The sequence below is a fragment of the Triturus cristatus genome, chromosome 4_2 (assembly GCF_964204655.1).
Source record: "Triturus cristatus chromosome 4_2, aTriCri1.1, whole genome shotgun sequence".
Classification (NCBI taxonomy): Eukaryota; Metazoa; Chordata; class Amphibia; order Caudata; family Salamandridae; genus Triturus; species Triturus cristatus.
This window is the reverse complement of record NC_140586.1, coordinates 474,645,902-474,668,995: the sequence shown is the minus strand read 5'-3', so window position 1 is coordinate 474,668,995 and position 23,094 is coordinate 474,645,902.

Here is a 23,094-nt window from a genome sequence, read left to right as displayed (position 1 = left end):
CTGGATTCTATATTTGTGCTGGCTGCAGAACTCTGTGCTCTTCCTTTCAATATGGTAAAATTAGCATACCCCAAACTGGCATTTTTAACTTACCTGTAAGTCCCTAGTATATGGTACAAAGTGTTTCCAGGGTCCGTAGGTTAAATGTCTCAATTGGACTACAGCTCCCATTGTGCCGCCAACACAGTGGCAGTGCAAACATGCCTTCAGGCCTACCATTTATAGCTTGACTGTTACAGTTTTAAACAGCAAATTCGACCTATCAAACTAACCCCTTTTGAAATGTTAACACCTTCCTTTTAAATATTTATGTCACCACTATGAAGGCCTTATTGCCTAGAAGGTACGGCGCATGGTATTTAAAAGTGGGACATAAAGGAATTTAATGTTAAATATGTCCTGAAAGGGAAAAAGACGCAAAAACTGCTTTTATTGTAGCAAGGCTTGCTGTTCCCTAAGAAAACTCTGTGTTACATTATTACATTTAATAATGCTAATTTTGATTAGGAAATAGCTAAATAAATGTATATATTTTTACTAGTTATTGAGGTTATTCAGATTCCAATTCAATGGAGAAGACACTTTTTTGGAAATGGAAGATGTACTTTTAGAAAGTTACCTTTTCCCTTCTGAAAACCTTGGGATGTCCATTTGTATGTTCTCTTCTACTTCTGCCACCCAGTAATTAGCATTTGATGAGTGTAAATGGGTGTGAAAAGCCTCCAATAAGTAAACAATAGGCTGACATGAATAGCCAGAGATGACTCCTCTAAATCTGACAGAATATGCCAGAGTTGGACAGTGAGCATCTGTTTTGACATTACCGTGTGAAATCTTAATTGAATGTCAAATCATGCTTGACAGGTCCCCTGCAGTTCTATATGTAACACTTTGGGCACACTTCAAAGATGTCTCCACTTCAAAAGGCAAATGTTATCTGACACCTGGGCAGAGCTTTTCCTTTTTCTCCCCCCCCCCCCCCCCCATCCAGACAGGCTCCTATCACCATGGGCCTCTTTTTGACACTGCAGTATCAAATCCTGCAGGAGTGTCAAATCCTACTTGTTAGGTCTGGTGACAATTTAAGGAGAGAGAACAAGATGCCAAAACAATTCTTGGTTACCCCCTATCTGGTTGCTGGAAACCCTGCTTTATTCTAACAGATCTCTGTATCTGGGCTTCATGGGGGTATAATGACTAGCCCACATTGGATGTTAGTATTAGATGTTGGAGGACTCTACGATTACTATATAATACCCCCCCCCACACCCCAGTCATCAGATCCCAAGTTTAAAAGTGTTTCCAAAAGGCTTCCACCATCTTGAAAATTGTCCAAAGTGGGAAGGGTTGGCCCCTGGGACTTTTACCTCATTGGTTAGCACATGCTCCAGAGTCATTCCTCCTCTTATCTCCTGCCAAGCATCAATGTGGCTTTTGAAAGCACCCACTTTACAACACCCCTGAAGCTGAGGAATATCAAACAAGGACTGAGCATACTGTTTACGATCTCAGAAGAGCCATGAAACAACAGCACCTGATCCCTCTTGTACCCATGACAAAGAGGTGTCTTCTCAGTGTCAAAAGGCTGAGCTCCTGTTAAAGATACAGGTAGACAACAAACTAAAAAGAGGCCTTTTCCTGCAACTGCTCAGCTCACCAGTGTCAAATAGACCTGGACCGAACCCTGCTGTTTGGCCTCTGTCGGATGCCATGTGCTTCTCTGAGAACTTTAAAGTGTTCTCCTGTGCTGGATTGGGGGTTAAAGGACTAAGTCAGAAGGTGAAATCTTTAAGCAGGACAAACCTGGTTGCTGTGTTGGACCTGCGCTTCATCTCAGTCAGCGTTAAAATGATACTAGGTTCTGTTCTCTCTCGAGTCTTGATTATCAATGGCACTTTAAACTTCTTGGTGCTATTTTTATTTAAAAGTAAAAAACAATAATATCTCTAGTTCCCCTTATTAGTGCTTTGTCATTTTGGGGTCCTTTTGTTTATAACATTTTACTCTGTTACCATAATTCAATTTGGGGTTTTATTGTTCTGCATATTGAATTTATTATTGTGTTGGTACTGCATGAATATTGGTACTGCATAAATATTTCACACATTGCCCTAAGTTAAGCCTGCCTGGTCTGTGCCATAACTGCTAGGGTGTTGACTTTAGGCTAATTTGGGGACTGTAAGGGTTCAACCTGACCGGGGTTGTGATCATTTCTTGAGTTGGGTAGTCGCCCACCCCATCTAATTTCTTACAAATGTGCAACAGGTAGATAACAGGAAGGAACTGTAGTGAAGTAGAAGATAGATGCATGAGGTGGAATGATTTCTAGGTAGTCCTGAACTTTGGCAACCCTGGCATTAGGCCGTTTTTATTTATTTTTTGCAAATAAACACTTAAAAAATATTTATAAAAGTAATCACACATATGAGCGGGAGCCTGAACCATAGCAGCTCTGATGAATAATGGAGAACAGAGCTGTAAGGCCGTTTAATATTTTGAAACACTGCCTCGGTCAACGTGGCCTCAGCATCAAAGGGATTGTAAACAACCCGATAAAATATGTATATTCAACCACTTCAGAGTTGACGGTGATAAGTCGATTTCTTCTAAGTTATGGCTACAAAATGAAATGTTCCTCATTTATTGTCAAACCAGTTGATTGCTCTGCACATTCCCTTCTTAGCACCTGCCAAGAAGGAGACAATGTTCCCATGGCGACGTTTTACTCACTGTCCTGTATTTTATGTCTCTCGTCCTCTTGTGCACTGATTTGGCACAGGATAGCATCATTAAATGTTAAGAGCTGCTCATGCACTCCCGGCAGGGCTTCCATTCTGTAGAATCTCATCTCAGGAAGACACCACAGAGACTCTGGAGTATCCTTCAGTCTAAGCACTGATCTCAGACATATAAGAGAATGTAGCCATTGTACTTTTATAGTCTCCAGGGAAAGTGACAGGAAGATTCTGGAAAGAAAAATACAGAATGAACAAGGAACGCAGTTTCTTACAATATAATTAATCCATTTAAGATTAATTTTCTGCTCTAATTTCTTCTCCCAATTACCATTAACAACATATATTTCCACCAAACAAGGATTGCATTGCATAAAGAAGTTTGTGCCAGTTCTTGTCTATACTGCCTATCACTTTAAAAGATATGTGTATGGCATTAACACGTGTCGGCGTCTTCTCTGGAAGCGGTATTTAAGCCTGTCAGCAGGAAACTGAGCAGGGCTTGATTTTGGCCCCGAATTGCACCGTATGATATATTTCTCGTCGCTGGCAATGCGATTTTATTCGTAATTTTTTACCAACAGACTAAAATATTTTTAACAAGTTTTATTTCTGAAAAACACAAAATATCAGAGACACAACCCTTTTTTGCGATACTTCTAATGCTAATGACAAATTCAAATTCCACCAGCTGCAAGTTCTGAAAGTGTTATGCTCCCTGAGTGTTGAATGAATACCTAAAATGTACTAAGAGTTGTCATGCAATGTTTATTTTCAGAAATAGGCGCTTTGATTCGTCATTTGAAAATATGTTCAAAATATGTGCATGATTATTGCAAAACTAGCACTTTTTGCTGTCTTTTTGCCGAACGCACCAGAGCAGTGGGACATTTATATGATACATTCTATTCTCTCCACAAACAGACATTGACACTGAGAATGGAATTCAGCAGGCCAAACCAGTTTCTGAGGAAAGCTTACGGGAAACCTCCACGAGGGATTAGATCCAATAACCACCAATTACTCATGTCATTAGTCAACCTTTTTAACTGGAAGTGACATACTCGGATGCTTCATTATAGAAGTCACGTGATCAAATACTTCCTCCAGGATGAAAAGAAAGAGAGCCCCTTTGTTCCCGGTGTTGGCAGATTGTTCAAAAAAATATACAACTGCTTGAAGGAATCCTTGGTCCAATTCCAGAAACTGCTTTCCTCTTGTGTAGGTTGATGGATTTGGCAGATCCCTTGGAAGGAGTAAGACCCACCCAATGAAGCAATAGTTACACCAAGAGAGCAGGGACAGCTCCGTTTCTTGTAGGTTCACCCAAGTTAAACTAATCCCTCCAGTCGATGGCCACAGACTGAGTTGGCCTAGGAACATTTGTAGTGTAGGTCATGTCCAATACCACCCTTACTCTCCCAGCAATTACCTTCACTCTTGATCTCCTCAATGATTGATATTATCCAGCAGATCTCTGAACATAGGAAATTACAGGCTCAATCTATCTTTTCCTCCCAATTTTTTACAAAACCACTTGGAGGATTGGTAAGGCCAATCTTCTAGTAAGTCTCTGTTACCTGTGTTTATCCATGTTTTTGTAAAACATTTGTTATTGAGGTCCTGTTCAAAAAGAACTCACCAGTTAATTGGGCTTTGTTCAAGCATAGGTGGATATATTTGCATTTCATGACTTGGTCCGAATGCATGTTTTGGTATCTGGGAAATAATACCACCTTTTAGACCAAGGGTCTGATTTATCATTTGGTTAGACTGTTACTCCATCACAACCGTGAGAGATATCCCTTCCACTGTATTATAGGCACAATAGGATTTAATACACAGTTAATGAGACGGAGAGGATATCCGTCCAATTTGTGACTGACTACCTCTCAGCCAAACTCTAAATCTCCTAAGGTGACCCTACAGGGCCATCTCATGTCTTAAAATAGCCTCCATCTATGTGCTCCATATTATTAACTAGATCCACTCTGGACTGCATTCGCAACATCCCTTCACTAAAAAAGATGGCAGCTGCAGCTTTATTGTAAGAACTTTTTGAAACCAGTCTTTGAAGACCCCATAAGTACAGGAAACAAGTTGTCCACATGGTTCAACTCACAGCCTCTCCCATCTGTCCCTTGCCTGTCCCATGATCCTTGTGGTGAATTGGTTCTGACCCAATTAAAGCCATGTAGATGTTTTTGCTTTTGGACCATCTGTGTTCTGAATCACTGCAGTGATTCTCATTGAGCAGCACTCACTGTCAGCTGTTCTATAAAAGAATTTGATGCAAACCACGAGTGTCTTCATTTTAAAGCAAGGTCATCTCCTGTGCAGCCAAGGTAAGATGTTCTGTGCTTTTTACATGTGGTCATCTGTGCACAAATGTGCCGACTGAGCAATGGGACTAACTCAGTCTGGTATCTGCACACAGGTATCCTGTCCTGATAGGACCTTTAATAAATGAATTATGGTTTGTTCAGGCCTTATAATTCATCTGAGCATTCAAAAGGCAGGGCCTCGTTTCCTTTTACTATAATGTGAGTCTGTATTCTTTTACTGTATTCACACTGTAAGTGAATGCTGCACCACAATAACAATTCTGCTTTGGCCCAACCTATAGAAGTTCAACATTTTCTTTAGGTAAACAAAGGTCATGAACACAAGTAAAAATATTAATTCGACCATATTTGCCCTCCTCAAACTTTGGGTTTTGCTATATATCACTGAGTCAACCCTTAATTCCATTTTTACTTTGAACTGCCATGATAGGGCAAATTAATTGCATCTCTGGCCATCTTGTGGATCAAAATCACCTCTGGACAAGAGGATAATTTGGGTTTATTACCCATCTCCTGGGCAATGAAGTGGGTGGGGGCAGGATCTACAGAGGTTGTTACGTTCACACTGACTGACAAGCCTCGGCATGCCTTTCCCAGAGGCACAAAAGGAGAGCAGCTAGACTTCTAATGCCACTCTTTCCAGAAGGCCCTTTTGAAATGTTGGTGGGATGGAACCAGTTTGGCAGTGGCAGTTAATGGTAGTGTAGGGATTTGGTATCTGGTTGAGGGGGTGAGCCCTACTTAAGCAGCAACCACAATTCCTATCACAGTGAAGTCACAAGCAAGCCCCAAATTAACCCGTGCTTAACCCTCTGGTAGCTTGGCACAAACACAGTCAGGCTTAACTTAGAGACAATGTGTGAAGTAATTACGCAGCACTTCAAACAGTAGTAAAGTGAAAACTTCATGCAAGAAAAATCCCACACTAATTCAAAAACATAGAGTAGAAATTAATAAAAAGTATGTGGGACAAAAAGTACAAAAATTCAATTAGTAGAACTGGAGATATGCAGTTTAAAAAATGTAGGTAAAGATAGTGCTTAAAACCACAAAGCGCCAACTGTGCTTATCTGGTTGTACCAGACTGAGAAAAAGTCACACATTCAGGCTGATCATGAGGGAGCACAGGCTGGATACAGGAACCAATTTAGGCCCACTGAACAAAGCACCTTAAGTCCTGATTGTGGAGTGTTGTGATGTCCCATGTTGAGGTTGCATCATGCAGAAACGCTTCCAATGAGCTGTGGTGCTGTGATGCAAAATCCTATTTTAAGGTTGTACTGCACAGCGGGGATTATGGGCAGCTGCAGGGCTGCAATGTGAGTTCTTGCATTTTGCTGCAGTGGTTGTGACGAGTTGATAAGATGAGATGCAAGGTCCTACAAAAAGGAGGCGTAAGGCGGTGGATGTGCCACGCAGCAATGGTTCCGATGTGGAGCTGCAAGGAGATACGTCACCCTACTTCAATTCTTTCCCAATGACCACAGCTGGCTGACTGAGCACCTTCAGGCCCTCTTCCAAGGGTCCAGGACTGGGGTGGTTCCACTTGGGCAACAAGACCCATAGCAGGTTAAGTCCAAGTGCAGAGTACAAAGTGGTTGAAGCCTTTTCTGCCCCTGACCATCTGTTCAGGACGCCAGCCAACTAGCCATTGGAGTCACTCTGATGGTCCTGAGTTCAAGATGCAGGTCCAGTCCTCATCACTCAGGCAGCAGAGCAGCAGGGTAGCAGTCCTTCTTTCAGCACAGCAGTCCTTCATTTGCTTCTTCAACAGGTCCAGATGTGTACTGAAGGGTTGAGCCTGAGGGTGCACTATTTATCCCTGGGGCCAACTTTGAAGTAGGCAAAGTCTATGGAGGGTTCTACCCCCAAAAGTGTTTGGAATTTACTTCTTCTCTGACCTGGCACAAGGTTTTTTGGGGGCAGAAAGGACTAGTGTGAAACTGTTTGTAAGTGTGCTGAGGCAGAGACTTTGTGGTGTGGCAATGTGGCAGGTCTGCCCCGTATCAAGTCAGAGAAGACTCATCCTGTCAACACCTATTCCCCCTTTCCCTCTGGGAAAGGGGGAATAGTCACTCTATATTGTCAGGTCAGGCTGCCAGGAGCTACACATGCACTAAATGCTCAGGGTCCTGGCTGCCTGAGATTAACTTTACCAGGCTGAAGAAGCCACAGCTCCCACTAGCGAGACATCTTCAGCCTGGCAATGCACCTCAGGGCCCTCCTGCTCATGAAGAGGTATTTAACAGGTAGGAATGATTAGTTTGTAAAGAATTGCAATTTAAGACACACTTTAATTGTAAAGTTGGATTTTAAGTCACAATTTCAAAAATGCCACTTTTAGAAAGTTGGTATTTTCGTGTCCCAATGATTCAGTGCCTGCAGCCTGTATCCTGGGTCATATGACTAGGTATAGCTGGCAGTTGGTCTTTGTGAATTTCTCCCAGGACCAAGACCCTGCAGAACACGAAACACATGTGTGCGAGGCTGGGAGTACACACATGCAGAGTGTGTGAAAGGGAACATGTCCACATGAAGTCACGTCAATATACTCGATACTCAAGTACAGTGACCACCAAGGATGCCCCTAATGATGCAGGTGGAAACATCGCCCAGCATGCATGGGCAAAGTTGAACGGATCCATCACACACCAAGGAAATGTAGACACAGCTCAGCACAACATTTAGGAAACACCCTGCAGGGAAGATGTCAGGGTCCACAGAGGAAGGAACACACCTTGGGACAATGTCACCATGCAGTAAGAGCTGAAAATGAACAAAGTTATTTTGCAAATACCTTGTGATGGCACACAGATACCAGGGTCCACCCCATGAGCAGCACACTACTACATTTCCCAGACACCTAACACATTATCCCCACCCCAAACCATGGAGCAGCACCACCAACAGCAAGTCCAGGAAAGCATAAGTGTGCAAAAGAAAAACAAAAAGCTTTATTCAGCATATGAATTGTAATTTCTCGGAATGTCCATTATTAACAAGGCCCATGGGCCAGGCCAGCAGCAAAGTCCTGGGGGGGGGGGTACACATCGGGACGTGTGTCCCCTAGCTTGCCTGCACAGTTCACATGTCCATGTCATCCACAGAAGGGGGGGCATCATGTGGGGGGGAAGGACCAGGCACCGCAGGGACAGGAGGGGCAAGGGTAGGTGTTGTGGGTGCAGGGATGGAGGACTCCACCACAGAGGGTGGGGCAGCGGCAAAGGTGGATGTGAGAAGGGCGCTGCACACGGTTGCATGGTCCTCCAGCGTCTCCCCTGCACCCGAAGGAACCACAGGCCTCAAGGAGGGGGGGTCGGAGGGATGGGTCGCAGCGCTACAGGGGGAGGGTGTGGACAGGGGGGGACTCAACTACCCTGCCGGTGTCCTGCCTCCACTGCTTGCGGGGTGGAGCCACACTGGGGCTGATGGACAGACTGGCCAGGACTGACCCTGTGTCCAACTCTTGGCCAGGAGAGCTGAGGGGAGTGGATTTGGAGGCAGGGGGTTTGGATGAATGTGGACTCCCACTGTGGCTGCGTGTCTTGCGTTTGCCCCCCGACCCAGTGGGTGTGCCTACTTCACCCTGTGTGTGCGTGACAGGAGGTGTGCGCTTGGCTTTCCCTGGCGGTGTGGTGCCTGTGTCTGGTGGGGTGCGTGCATGGGTACGTCTGGGTGTGCTTGGGACAGGCATGGGAAGTGTGGATTGTGCAGGGGTAGTGGGGGGGACGTAGCGCTGCAGGAGACCCACTGCTGCAGTCAGTGTCGAGTCTATGGACCTCACCAACTGGCGTTGGTCAGACTGCGCAGCTGAGATGCCCTCCAGGTATGCCTCCATTTGGGTGATCACTCGGGTGTGGCCATGGAGGACATTCAGTATCGCAGTCTGACCAACCTGCAACTGGCGCAGGATGTCCACAGACTCGGCATTTGAGGCAGCAGTGGAGACAGGGGCAGGGGGCGCGGTGCCTGGCAAGAAAGAGACACGTGGTGACCTAGCACGGCGGGAAGAGACCATAGCAAGTGGGAGGCCGGTGATGGGAACGGAGGGGGCGGGTAGAGATTGTGTGCTGCTTTCAGCTGTGGGAGCAGCCTCCGCCCCCTCTGGGAGCTCAGCCTCGGACCCGTCTGCGTCATAGTCGAAGGTGTAACTGGACAGGTCCTTCGCCTCACTCCCCTCGGCCTCTGTGCCACTCGATGTGCCAGACAAGTTGGCACTGCTGCCACTGGTGCTTGGTCCCTCCTCACGCTCCGTGCCAGTGTCTCCCTCGGAGTCCCCCGATGATGCTGTGGGCAAGGTGAAGAGACAGGAAATAATCAGACACCTGTATACATATGTCACATGAGTCAGATCTACATAGGTCACAGTGCATAGGCTGAAAAACAACATGAGTAACATCTACAATACAAGGTACATATGTAGGCCCTGCAACACACAGCTGGTTGACCCACCATGCCACTGCGAAACAATGGAGTGCATGACACAACAGCAAATTACTTGATATCAAATTGGACAGAGGAGCCAGGCTCTGGGGACAATCGTGCACTGCATCTGTACCACACAGTGTTGCCAAAAAAGGGATGAGCAGGAACCATGCCTATTGACTTTTTGCACATGCTGCAAAGCTAACGCATTGAAACAAGCCCAACATGACTGGGTCACTGCACCTTGAGTGTATGTCCAGACAAACATCACACACAGGCCAGACCTAGCAAGGTGAATACAGATTTGGACATGTAGGCCTTGCCCGCAAAAACCACCCCCTACCTGAGACAATGTGATTGAGACAGAGGAAGTACTGACACCTCTTACTCTGGGATGGAAACACATGGGCTGCACTAAATCCTGATTGTACTCAAACCACCACTGTTGCGCCTGTCCACATACATCATTGTCAACCAACCATCATCAGATTGTCGTACCAAGACACACAGGCACTGCCCACCATGAGTATGCCCAAGCAAAATTGGGTCACACTGTAACGTGTACACATGTAGCACAGTTTACGCTAATACAAATGAGGCCAGGGTACAATGCCACAGAGCCCAACCTATGCCGAAGACACTGAGAATGTCCACATTGTTGGATGACACACATGATACCTAGGAAGAGGTGCCCCAGGGCACGGTAGTGGCCACACACCTCCATGGTCCTGGATGGATATGACTGCAACTGAAGCAACCACCCCAGCACTATGCATTACTCCCACTCATGCACATCATGTCAGAGGGCACAACATTGGACATGCTTGCTGTAAGGCAGTACACCTCTAAGACACACCCCTATGTCGGGACTCAGCATCAGTGCCAACTGACATGGACCCCACAATGACTGACCTGTCCAGGGCACAGGCAAGCTCCCAAACCAGCTTACACACCACCCCCACACATGATGCTGCAAGCATTGGGCACTTGGATTAACTGCCAGCCTAGATTACCTTGTGCAAGAGTGACTACCCACAGACCCAGGAACACATGGCAAGGAGGGGAAGGGAGGAAGAACAGCAGGTGTTTACTTTGGGGAACTGGTTATGCACTGCACATTTAAACCCTGGCAGTGTATCCATGCAGCTGCGCACTTGCAAAAGCTGGGGACGCACGACAGACACACATGTAACTACCCACTTCCTGCTGCTGCCTCTCCAGTAAGCGCCTATCCAAGTCGGGGAAGACCACCGCCAGCACACGCTTATGGATGTGGGTCAGACGCCGGTGCCCATGGTTCTTGGTGCTCTCAGGTGAGTCCCCCAGCAATACCTGTGCAATCCTCCTCGTCCAGCACCAGATATCCAGCCAGCGTTTCCTCACCTGGGCTAGGCGCTGCTTCCGACCCTCCGTCTTCCGCACGGCACTGACTCTCGCCTCCATATCTCCCCCTTGGCATGGACGCCTACCTGTGAGGAGGCAAAAGTGAGAATACTTTAATACACCTGAGCAATGACACAGAGACACACATATTAATAAGTTGTCTGGTTTGAACAGGCCATGGTATGCAGAAAAATCATTGCACCATTGTCATAGGGACATTATCCTCTGGGGAAGGCTAAATGGACTACGTGGCAGTGAAATACACAGGTGGCATGAGGGGTGCCACACAATTAATGATCCTGGATCACACTGTGCATCACAAGCTACACCATGATTATGTACAGCACCCCAAAGCAGTCACATGCCCCAGCCCACTGACGCAACCTCAGCAGAGTACACAGACACACACAGGTACAGGACAATCACCTGCCATTGCCAACTGCGGGTACAAACCTCACTCTGCCCATGTGCCACTAGACTGGGGGTTGTCACAGGTGTGGGGCTGGCTCTGCATGGCAGTCACACAGCACTGCTCCCTCCACACATCACATGGCCAGGGTATATCCATCCCTCGTGCAGCTGGTATGCAACACTCTCCATATGCACTCACCCACATGACAGGGGACTTACACACACACACCAACGTCCAGGGGACGTACACATCATTTGGACACTCACAGCACAGGTACACTAAACGAACACACACCTATGGGTGCTGTCACCTGTCACACTGGGGGGACCACATAATCACATCAGGACTGTAGCAACTACATTCCCAGGAGGAGTAGCCAGGCAGAATGTGGCATGCACCATGCTTTGTTTTTCACAGTAAGCACTATGCAAGTGAGGAGTGCACACAGGAACTACAGCATGCGCTGCATGGGAGACATGAGGCATTCCCCACCCTGGGACCCACTCCCAACAACAGTGCATGTCTGTCACACAGGGACACGATGCCAGAAGTCACAGTCACAAAAAAGGGGCACAGTCTAAGCTAGTCGAGTCAGCCCTCACCTGCTCCCCTGGTCGACCATACAGCATGGTGTACTGTGGGAGGATCACATCCAGCAGGGCAAGGATCTCCTCCTGTGTGAAAGGCTGGGCCCTCTCCACAGACCTGGACATGGTGCCAGAGGATTCAGGAGCAGCAGCAGTGTTGTGGATTCAGAGGATGTGCAGGCAAGTGCTCTCTCATGGGACCTGGCTGCCTTATATCTGCCTTGCTGGCCTGTTACATTAACAGGAGTACAGAGAGATTGGTCAGTCACATTAGCATCCTACGTTTCCTCCAATCCCTTCAAACCTACCCCAGTGAGGGGCTTTGCATGGTTTGAAAGTTGAGCATGATGTCAAGTCAACAACCACTTTGCAACAAAGTAAATTGTTTCCAACCGACTTCTGCTGGCCACCTGATGCAAAAATTCAAACTTAAAACTCGGTCTCCATGACAACCAGCATGCATTTAGGCCCTTATACTTTTCCCTCATGTGTCCCCTATGTTATTTCAACATTTTCACACAGGTACGGTGCAATCCACGGCCCTAAGACACCCCAAATGCAGTAATATGGACCGTACACGCATATGTACGGTTCGTATTACTATGACGTACGCATAAGCCAGCATACCCATAGTAATACGGGCCGTACACGCATGTGTAGGGTCCCTATCACTGTGGGTGTGCTGGCGTATGCGTACGCCATAGTAATACGGACCGTACACGCGTATGTACGGTCCGTATTACTATGGCGTACGCATACGCCAGCACACCCACAGTGATAGGGACCCTACACACGCGTGTACGGCCCGTATTACTATGGGTATGCTGGCGTATGCGTACGCCATAGTGATACGGACCGTACATACGTGTGTACAGTCCATATTACTATGGCGTACGCATACGCCAGCACACCCACAGTGATAGGGACCCTACACACGCGTGTACGGCCCGTATTACTATGGGTATGCTGGCGTATGCGTACGCCATAGTAATACGGACCGTACACGCGTATGTACGGTCCATATCTCTATGGCATACGCATACGCAAGCACTCCCATAGGGATAGGGACCCTACACACGCCCTCAGAGCGTATGTACGGTGCGTTTAACACCTGACAGTGGTGACAGGCGGCACACAGACAGGAATGGAGCTGTCATACTTGGCCAAGGCTGCAAATCAAGGCATTGTCTCTGCAGTACTATGTATGTCGGGCACAGGTGTGTCAGGCCGTGATGTGGCACACAACTGCTGAGGTGTGAAGCAAATTGAAGTCTGATGAGCTGTGTACACGTCATTTGTGATGGTGCACTATGTGCCACACATCCCCTTCACTCCATTGATATGTGTGCATGTAGTACAGACTTGTTGAGCCATGCGTCACTGGCATGGCACAGTCACCGACATCCGCAAGTGTCCCCTGATGTCAGGTACACGGAAAATTACCCCTGAGATGTGAATGCCCGCGTTGCACGCTGTAACTATGTCATGTGTGTGTCATGTGTTCCCATAGGTTTGCTGTAGGTGTTTGGTCAAATGCATCTGCACTTGCTGCAAACAACATGTGGCTGTGTGTAGATGGGCATGGCACACTGTTACACACACCAGCCCACATGTGTAATCCGACGTAAGGTGTGTATGTATGCATGGACGTGGAGTTTCATGACAAGGACATATCTGCATACTCTCAATGTATGTGTGAGCACTCTTGACATGTACTCCCTCATGGCAAGGTGTGTGGTCTGTCCCCTATCTATGACATGTGACCTGTGCATCTAGTGTTCCGCAACCTGTATGTACAATGAACATCCTTCTCCTGCACATATGTGGATGTCTGTAACTCCTGTAATGCGTCTGCCTGTTCACTTACACTGGCCCACAGCTAGTTACATGGCATGGCATGTTGAGTTTGAGAATCGACGTTTGTAGCTGTCTCTTGGCATGAGTGTCCCCTGCCTGACATACGTGTCCAGGGCTCATTGCACAGACCTGACTCTGTATGTCGCATATGTGTATTGGCTGTTGAACATGTGCACAGTACATTGACATTGGTGGTGTACTGTACTCACTCTTCGTTGTCCCTTCATATTCACTGCAGGGCTCCGCCTCTCCCTCGACCAATTCTGGACTTGGCTGACCTGAGGGAACATGACTGTATACACCGCTACCGCTTCCCCCAACGTTTGATTGAGGACTTGACGACACGGCTGGCAGCACACCTCCAACCGCTACACAGGTATCCTGGTGCACTGACACCCAAGATGAAGGTGATGGCAGCCCTACATTTCTTTGCCACGGGTACCTTTCAACATACCATTGCTCACGTTGGTGGAATGTCCCAAACCATGTTCAGCCATGTGCTGCATGATTTTTTAGAGGCCATGTTGGTTCACCCAGATGAGTTCATTAAATTCCCAACTCCTGAGCAGTTGACAGGTGTCAAGCGTGAGTTCTATGCCCTGGGAGGGATGCCCCATGTCATTGGGTCCATAGATGGAACACATGTGGCTTTGGTACCACCACAGGCACAGGAGGTAGCCTATAGGAACAGGAAACATTACCACTCCATTAATGCCCTTGTGGTGTGTCTTGCTAACATGGTGATTTCCCATGTCTGTGAACGTTTTCCAGGATCAGCACACGATGCCTACATCATGAGGCGTAGCAGGGTGCTTGAAATGATGCTGCAGCTGCGCAACGAACGAGCATGTATTGTTGGTGGGTATACTCTGTCAGTCCTGTATTTAGCGTCATCTTCCTGTCTCACTGCTTCTCCTGACCCACTTTTGTCCATGATGTTTCCATGTAGGGGACGCTGGCTATCCCAACATGTCATGGCTGATCACGCCTCTCCGCAACCCCAGCACGGCTGCCCAGCACCGCTACAACAACGCCCATGGGTGGACCAGGCGAGTGATAGAGAGGACGTTTGGCCTCCTGAAGAGCCGATTCCGTTGCCTCCACAAGACCGGTGGCGCACTCCCATATGCACCGGTGAAGGTATGCAAGATCTTCCTCGTGTGCTGCATGCTGCACAACATGGCAGTGGAGAAAGCTGTGCCACTCATCCTGGATCCGGATGAGCAGGACCATCCACCCATGGAGGATGAAGGGCTTGGTCACGAGGCAAGTGGTGTGGAGGAGGATGATACGGGAGAGGACATCCGGAGTCGGCTCATACGCAACTTCTTTGCTTAGTGGGGAGTTCCAGTGTCTGAGTGTGCATGCATTGGGCAGTGTGTGGTATGTGTTGCAATGTGTGTGTCCATCTGCATGTCTGCCAGGTGAGTCAGAGGTGTGTTTGGATGTGTCACTCGAGTGATGGTGCAATAGATGAATGTTTTTCCTGAGTCATCCTTGTCACCTATCATGTACACAACCCTATACGTGTCGAGTACATGCACATGCATGGGGATGTGCTTCTAATGACTGACTTCTGGTGTGTCTCTCATCCACAGGTACTTGCGCATGCTGTCTGCTGGTGGCATTGTTGTGCTCCTGCTATTCCTCATGAACACGGCAACATGTGCAGAATCAGCATTACATGCACGGACACGTTTGGAAATCACCTTAGGGTAAGGGATGCAGCACGGCTTTTTGGGTGTGGTATTAGTTTTGATTGTGTGTGCACTGCTCCTGTTCATGTTTGGATACTTAGCATACATGTAGATTCACCATGGGGCACATGACATGGAGCGGAATTCACCTGAATTGATGGTCAGACTTGCTGACAGTCATCTGTAATGGGATTGTGGATTGTGATGGAGCCATCAATGTGTCTAACCCTGCCCTCGAAAACATACGGGTTGCACCGGGTTGACATGGTGTGTGAATTCCCCATTGGAGGCTCAATGGTGTATGGCAGCCTCTCCGTGAGCAGCAGGGGGTGTGTAGCTGTAACCCGTCACTTGTGTGCCAGTCCTATGGATTCCCAGCATCTGTGGTGCAAAGGGGGGTGCCAGTGTCGGTCCCACATGTTCATCCACATGACCTGTGTTTGTGTTGACAGAGTTGCATTAGCATTCTGACACACATGACTAATAAAGGTGTCCCTCTGCCTCCAAGGTGCCTCATCTCTGTCAATGGTGGTCTGTTACCACTGTGCATGCGGCATGTCTGGCATAGTTATCAGAGATAGTGCATATGAGTCTATGTGTAGAGTAGCAAGATGCAAGCTGTTGTCCATGGCTGTGTAGGTATTGTGGCATGTCAGTCTCCACGACGGCCACTGTGCTGCATGTGCATCCATTGTGTGTGTGTGTGGCATGTTGAACTAGACATTCCTTCCTTGACATACACCTTTTGCATAGTTCCTTCCTGAGATCCTTGTCTTTGTGTGCAACTTGGGGCATTGTTTAGTTGACATGGCGCATGGTGCTGCAGGGCCTGCAGCAAGGGCACCCAGTGTCAACGGAAACGAGCTGGTGTTCATCATGGATTGCTTGCTGACATGTGCTATGCTGATCTGCCGCATCTGTGCCTCATGCTGCAGCACACTCTGCATTAGGCACAAGTTCCCCAGTTCCATCCACCTCAAGGAAAGAGAGGCCAACCCCCAGGTCAACTACGACATCCATGTCTAATCCTACCCTGCACTCAACGGACAAGTGCGTTACAACTCCCATGATACTTGTCCACATCCAGGGTGCATCTGCACAGCTCTGCTTCTACATCCGGCGACCAAGCCACATCATCGTCCAACAGAGATGGGGGGAATGGATCCCTGCCAGCTGCAGGATGACCTTCTCATTCCACGCACACACTCAGGATGCAGCCCACAACCCCAACACAACCTTGTGGCACTGTGATCCAAGACCCCATTGTGCCATCTCCATGCATCCAACCTTGGCCGGCCCACCATTCTCCACATCCATCTGACTCAAGCATACAGGCCATAGTTCTGCCACCTGTCTACACATACCTGGGAGTGGCACCCCAGGACACTCCACATGATCCCTGACCTCTGCGCATGACTGTTGCTCTTCTGAATAGGTCTGTGGGCACAGTTGTGCGGGCACCCCTCAGCAGGTTGGGCCTATTACGGGTGAGTATGGTGCTCCATGTCTGCATTGGATGCTACATTGTGACCCATGTGTGTCCTGTGCCAGACTCAGACCCCAGGGTATGCATGGTTTGAGTTACTTCAAAACTCAGGCATGGTTTGACTTTACAACACACACATGTAGTGGAATAATGCAAAATGATGGCATCATCTCGTGATTGTGAAGAGATTTATTTGTGGAGGGGTACGTGTTTGGGGGATGACAAGAGGTGCTTGGCGGGAGTGTGGAATCCAAAGTTCACTGGGGGAGTTGGTATCCTTGCTAATGGAAGTCATCAGAGTCTTTGACACAGTCTTTGTCAACATTGGACAGACAGTGACCAGCAAGTCCATGTGGTAGAGAATGTCATTTGCTGTAGTGCTGCTGTTGGGCCAGAGGGCCAGGTGCCAGGCCAGGTGACCTGGGAGATGGTGATGTTCCGCTGACTCTCACGGTCTTTTGCGTGGACGACCCACCTTCCTGCGGGGACCCTCAGATGCAGGCCGTGACGATGCTTGGGATGCTCCGTCAGATGATTCCTCCTCCTCCTGATCCCTCCCTGTGGGTGGTGATGTTCTTCGCCTGGTGGCACAGGGAGGGTTGCCCATGTTGTCGGCAATCCGACGGAGTACACGGGTCATTTCCGTTTGCACCGCCACGAGCTCAGCCTGTCTTGCCTCCATCCGTCCTTGGTGCCGCTCTTGACTGGCATATTGCTCGGCCTGCATGTTCTTGATTTCTCTGAGGGTCTCCACTACCTGGCTGAGGCCCCTGGTGTCACGCCGGTATGAGTCAAGGATGTTGCTGACGTGTGACATTACTGGTTCCTGAGCCAACTGGTCAGGTTTGCGCCTCCGCCGTCGTCCACTCCCACCACCCCTGCCCACTTGCAGCTGGCCAGCCGTTGTGGGCACATTGGGTCTCCGGAACCCCTGAGGGATGGCATTTGCGATGTCGCCTGCCTCCTCCTGGGTGCCCGGAGAACCTTGTCCCTCCTGGACAGACTGGCTGTGTTGTTGTGTGCGGGCAGGGCTCCTGGGTGTGTCCTGGGATGTGGCAGGAATGGGGGTGGTGTTGGCACAGTTTTACCTGACGCAGGTGCTGCAGGTGGTTGGACACTAGAGGGGCCAGGTTGGTCTGGGTCGTCCACGGAGTGGTGAGAGTCGTCGCTGCCGGTGGGGTTCTCTTCACGCAGAGCCTGGTCCTGTGAGTCTTCCCCCCCAGTGTTGGGGGGAGATCGACGACGTTGACCTGTGTGTGAGAGAAACAATGTTAATTGTGTTACATGCGACATCCATGTTTCATTCATTTTTCATTTGGCACAGTTCCTCTGGGTGGTTGGATATGGCTTGCATTCCTCTCGCAGTGCACTTGTGCATGGGTATGTCCCTTGGCCACAGCTTTCGACTTTTTACCTATGTGTGACCCAATCTTAGTTGATGCATCTTTTTGGAACGCAGTCAGCAGTGTAGTGAGCGGGGGTAGCAAGCCATGCAGAGCCGCCTTACGTGTTGCACTGCTCTTTGCCAAATGGTCTGTTCACCATGCTATATGAGAATGCAGGTTGGTAACTTGGGCATTTGTGACAGGGTTCTAACATACACAGTGGGTAGGTTTAATGGGTGTTAGCTTAGGTTTGTGCCTGCAGCAGGGATGTACTCGTGCACAGATTGACACATGGCTCAGTGTTTGTCACAGGATAAAGGGGGGGTTGAAGCACTGGGAAACCTTGTCTACATGCACACAGTCCACCTGCTGACGAGCGGACATGGCCACACCACCCAAGGGTGATTTGGTCTCCCTGTGTCTCCCTTTCTCCCTCCCTCTGTCAGCCTCCTCCCTCTGTCCATCTCCCTGTGTCTCCCTTTCTCCCTCCCTCTGTCTGCCTCCTCCCTCTGTCCGTCTCCCTGTGTCTCCCTTTCTCCCTCCCTATGTCAGCCTCCTCCCTCTGTCCGTCTCCCTGTGTCTCCCTTTCTCCCTCCCTCTGTCTGCCTGCTCCTTCTGTCCGTCTCCCTGTGTCTCCCTTTCTCCCTCCCTCTGTCAGCCTCCTACCTCTGTCCGTCTCCCTGTGTCTCCCTTTCTCCCTCCCTCTGTCAGCCTCCTCCCTCCCTCTGTGTGTCACCCTCTGTCACCTCAGCCCAGCTTCCTGGGCACACACAGTTTGCAGGTCTTTCACAGTCCATTGGCTTGTTCATGTGGGTTTGTTTGTAATCTCCGGGCACCCATTGGGCGGAGTGTCTGAATCTGCGCTGCTGCTGTGGCGGTGTGTGCTGACACTCCTCCAGAGTGATGTGTCTTGATTAGCTGCTGTTATGTGCAAATTGTGCCTTCATACCCATGCCATCGTGCTACGCGTCCACCATTTGCAGGCAACACAGTACTGTGTGGGGACACACTGTTTGTATGGCTGTGCCCTAGGCCATATGAGCTGAGGGCATTGTTGTGTGCTTCAGAGTTCCTATGTGTTAGTTTTGGGACCCACCCTCCCGGCTTTGGGGACGTCCTGTCTTGTGTTGGTGTTTTGTGTGGCCTGTGACTTGGCCTGGCCTTGCCTGGTGCATGGGGCATGGAGGCGCTAGTGGCATGTGTGTGTTTTTGGAGTGTGGTTGTGTCGGGTGCGGGCATTGGGGGGGTTGCGTGCATGATTGGGATTTAGTTTGTGTATGGCGTTCCCCCCATGTGAGGTGAGTTGGTTGTGTACTCACCAGGTTCTCGGACTTCTTCTACTCCGTCTACTCCCACCGGCGGCAGCGTGGCCATCACCTTCTCCTCCCAGGGATGGTACTGTGCCAGTCTGCGGGGCGGCCCTCCTCCAGTGATGTTCCCCTGGTTGTGATCGTCGGTCATTTTGCGGCGGACCGTCCTCCACAGATCGTACCACCTGGCTTGGCACTCATGCCTGGTCCTTCTGGTGGCCCCAACAGCATTCACAGCATCGACAATCCTCTGCCACATGGCTGTTTTTTCGGATATGCTGGTCCGTCTGACCAATGTTCCACAGAGCTGTGGCTCGACTCTGATGATTTAGTCGACAAGGACCTCCAGCTCATCCTTAGTGAACTTTGGATTCTTGTTAGTGGGCATGGTGTGGGGTGTGGGTGTGGATGGTTGTGGGGGTGTGGGTGTGGATGGTTGTGGGTGTGTGAGTGTGGTTGTGAAGGTGTGTGTGTGAATGTGATGAGGGGGTGTTTGTGATGGTGGTTGTGTGAATGAGTGCAAGTGTAAGGTGTTTTGATGGCTGTAGTATGGTGCAGTGCGTTGTCTCTGTGGTCTGGCAGTAGTGGATCTGTTGCAAAGGATCATGGTTTGTGTGTGTTGTGCCTTTTTATTGGTCCATTTGTGGGTGTGGCTGTGTTTGAAATTTGGGTGGGTGTGTTATAAGGTGTGGTTGTGTTTTGGGCCTCTGTTTGGCTGTTTGGCAGTTGCAGGTGAGTGTATGGGGTGTATTTGTGCTTGTTGGACATGTTTTGTGGTGTTGTGTGAATGGAATTGACTCTCCTTGTGTTGTTTGGGGTTGTCCTGGTTCAGTATGTGTGTTTTTGGCATCTGTACGGTACGTACATGCACTGGTGGGGTGTTGGTACACGCCGTACATACACTGGTGGGGTGTTGGTTCGCGCCGTACATACACTGGTGGGGTGTTGGTTCGCGCCGTACATACACGGGTGGGGATTCGGCACGTACATGCACTGGTGGGGTGTTGGTACGTGCCGTACATCCACGGGTGGGGGTTCGGCGCGTACATGCTCTGGTGGGGTGTTGGTATGCAACGTACATACACGGGTGGGGGTTCGGCACGTACATGCACTGGTGGGGTGTTGGTACGCGCTGTACATACACTGGTGGGGTGTTGGTTCGCGCCGTACATACACGGGTGGGGGTTCGGCATGTACATGCACTGGTGGGGTGTTGGTACGTGCCGTACATACACGGGTGGGGGTTCGGCGTGCACATGCACTGGTGGGGTGTTGGTACGTGCCGTACATACACTGGTGGGGTGTTGGTTCGTGCCGTACATACACGGGTGGGGGTTCGGCGCGTACATGCACTGGTGGGGTGTTGGTACGCGCCGTACATACATGGGTGGGGGTTCGGCACGTACATGCACTGGTGGGGTGTTGGTACGTGCCGTACATACACTGGTGGGGTGTTGGTTCGCGCTGTACATACACGGGTGGGGGTTCGGCGCGTACATGCACTGGTGGGGTGTTGGTATGCGCCGTACATACACTGGTGGGGTGTTGGTTCGTGCCGTACATACACGGGTGGGCGTTCGGCGCGTACATGCACTGGTGGGGTGTTGGTACGTGCCGTACATACACGGGTGGGGGTTCGGCGCGTACATGCACTGGTGGGGTGTTGGTACGCGCCGTACATACACTGGTGGGGTGTTGGTTCGCGCCGTACATACACGGGTGGGGTGTTGGTACGCGCCGTACATACACGGGTGGGGGTTCGGCGCATACATCCGCGGCGGGGGGCGTTTGGCGCGTACATACGGGTGCTGGGGGGGGTGTTCGGGGCGTATGCGGGCACATGTCTAGATGGTTGCTATGGGAGTTCGGTCCGTACGGTGTATATTCCATACGGTTGTAAAATTGGATGGACGGGACGGATCGTACTTGCGTGGTCGGACTTCATTTTTCCAATTCGTAGGGTAAATCGTCCGAGGATGTGTCGGACACATTTCCCGACCTGAGGACGTGTGGGGAAATTTTCCCAATGCGATTCGTATGGACTTTTTCCCATACGAATCGTACTTGGCAGTTTGTACGCTACTTGGACGATTCGTACGGTAAAAATACCGGATCCGATTCGTACGGGGAAAAATTTTCCAGGATTGGAATCGGCACCATAATGTTAAGTTTCCCAAGGAGAGCACAGAGTATGTATATATCAGTTGAAAAGGGTAGGAAAGATCATAAATTCTTATGAAAGACCTTGATGAGGAGGGTAAGGGAAGGAGAGGAAATCATACAATGTAACTTATGGCATTAATTTTACAGATAGGAGGAGAACCATTCTAATGATGAGCCTTTGGTATGCATTCTCTCCTCAAGAGTTTCAGTAATGCTCTTGTTGCACACTACAGACATATATAAGAGAATGAGAAGGCTGGTACCTAGTCCAGGAAGAATGCAGAGAGGGTTGTTGTACTGTTCGAACTACCATGCGTTTTTTACAGTAGAACATTCAAAAATCCAACTGAAGTTTGTCCAAGAGGGTGTATTCTGACTTGGGTTCATAGGAAGCTCTATAGGGGTTTTGATAGAAATGGTAAGTAAGTGTAGTAGCTTTTGCAAAATGTGCAAATATAAACATGTCAGAGGAAAATTATTTTGAAAGTTTATGGTTTTAATGTTGCATAGAGTCTTAAATGATGTATTAATGATGTTGCACTTGAAAGATAAGTACTGAGTCATTTCAAACTGTAATTAAAACTGAAATAGTTGTACCACATTTTCATGTGAGACTGCATGCATTTTAATATGGATGCTGTTTCTGGTGTTTTGTTGATCTCACTCCTGCTCATCCCCCTTCTAATCAGTGTCCTGCTGAAGACCATCTCTCCTCTCATTTCCACAGAGCATTTAGTGAATGACGTCAAAAATGTAAAAAAATAGCTATTTTGTTAGGAAGTGCGTATTGTGAATGAAGCTTCCATCATGTAACAAAGTATCATATTCAATTACTTCTGCCAGAAGTTCTTCTGGAGCGGCACTAATTCTATGAGCCATTGTTCAAGAAATAATTTATTCTGTGCTGATCATCTCTGGAATGCAGTTTCTGAGAAAGTAGGTTGAAGATTTCTTTTACCACAAGAAATGGGTTAGTGTTAAATTTATTTATGTATTTATTTATACCAGTATATAGAGCGCAACTGTCACCAAACTGTTATCCTGGAGCCAAAGCATATAGGTAGGTAAAAAACTGCTAAACATGTAACTGTCATAGAAGAAAACATGGGCAAGGATTATTTGGAGAAAAGACAGGTCTTCAAAGCTTTCTTGAATTGCAGCAAATCCATTGCAAAGTGGATCCTCTGCTTCATGGGCAGCCAGTGCAGTTCCTTTAAGGCATTGGATGCCTATGATCTGTGAGGTTTGTTTAAAGCAAGGTTCAGGCACCAAGTAGCAAGGCGTTACAATAGTCCAGTCTACTGAGTAT